This window comes from Episyrphus balteatus, chromosome 1 (assembly GCF_945859705.1).
Source record: "Episyrphus balteatus chromosome 1, idEpiBalt1.1, whole genome shotgun sequence".
NCBI classification, from domain to species: Eukaryota; Metazoa; Arthropoda; class Insecta; order Diptera; family Syrphidae; genus Episyrphus; species Episyrphus balteatus.
In genome coordinates, this window is record NC_079134.1 from 45,185,798 (window position 1) to 45,186,997 (window position 1,200).

At 36.3% G+C, this 1,200-nt stretch overlaps 1 pseudogene; it reads left to right on the plus strand.

Moving 5' to 3' along the window:
- The first annotated feature begins 480 nt into the window (after positions 1-480).
- Positions 481-971, plus strand: LOC129905918 (uncharacterized; annotated as a pseudogene).
- The last annotated feature ends 229 nt before the right edge of the window (positions 972-1,200 follow it).

Here is a 1,200-nt window from a genome sequence, read left to right on the forward strand (position 1 = left end):
AACACAAAACCAGTGTGGCCACTGATTATAATTATAATCATTTAAAGAGAAAATTCTTTCAAATGCTCTTTTTTTCACAGCCCGAAGGAACTGCAAATAATCAAGTTACTGCAACTTCAGCAAGAACATCTACGACATCGCTGGGTGCAGCAGAAAGATCAAAAATACGACGCTAGCTAGCTTCATTTAGTTAAATTGCCATTCTTATAACATCTTTTATAATTACTATAATAGAAATATTAAAACATTTAATAATGTCATTATAACATTTATATTTTATTTCTTTTTCATTGATTTAGTGTATATATGTTTTGACTGTGGGCAGAAACAACACAATTGGATGTCTTTGCGACGAACAAAATTGAAATTTCCACAATTCTCACAATAAAAATCACTCAACCAAACTCTAATTTAAAAAATCTACTCTTGATCTACAATCAACAAAGTAATTTACATAGCACAAAAAATAAAACAAAAAAAATGCCTGCAGTCGTTCGTGTTAAACGTCGTATCGACGAAAAACCTCTCGGAGCCTTTGTCTTAAAGAAACGTCACCTTGATGATAATCATAGCACACTCGCAGACACAGCACAATTGGATGTTTTTGCGACGAACCAAGATGAAATGTCCACAATTCTCAAGTTTGTTGGAACCGTACAATCACAGGTAAGCTCTTTTTTATTTATAAAATTGCCCTTATTCACTATCAATTTCAACATTAAGGACGAAAAAGCCACAACATAAATAGCCAGTCTCACCAAAGGCGAAGCCATGAACTCACCAAGAAACAACGCCAACAACCCATCAATGTGATAACCTTCAAGGTTATCAATTGTTTGTGCACCATCGACACAGATGCTTCCGATGCCGCTCCCAAAGAATTCACAATCGTCGACATTGAGAAACAGCCATAACAATGGTCATCGCCACAACTAGTTCAAATGGAAGACAACATGAAATTTCCCAATCCAGGACCGTGGAGAAATTCACTCCAACAGATGGCGATTAATATGTGTATGACTTCTATCTCCCAGAGAAGGAGCCACAGACCGACGACGTCGACTACACGCACTGCTATCTAAGGTTGGTTTTTCAAGTAGATCCAGATATAGGCCCAGTGAAACCTTCTAAAAGCGTATTGTTACCTTCACAAGCTTCAGAGCAAAAAAAAATATACCTATTTAGTTGTTGATGTTCATA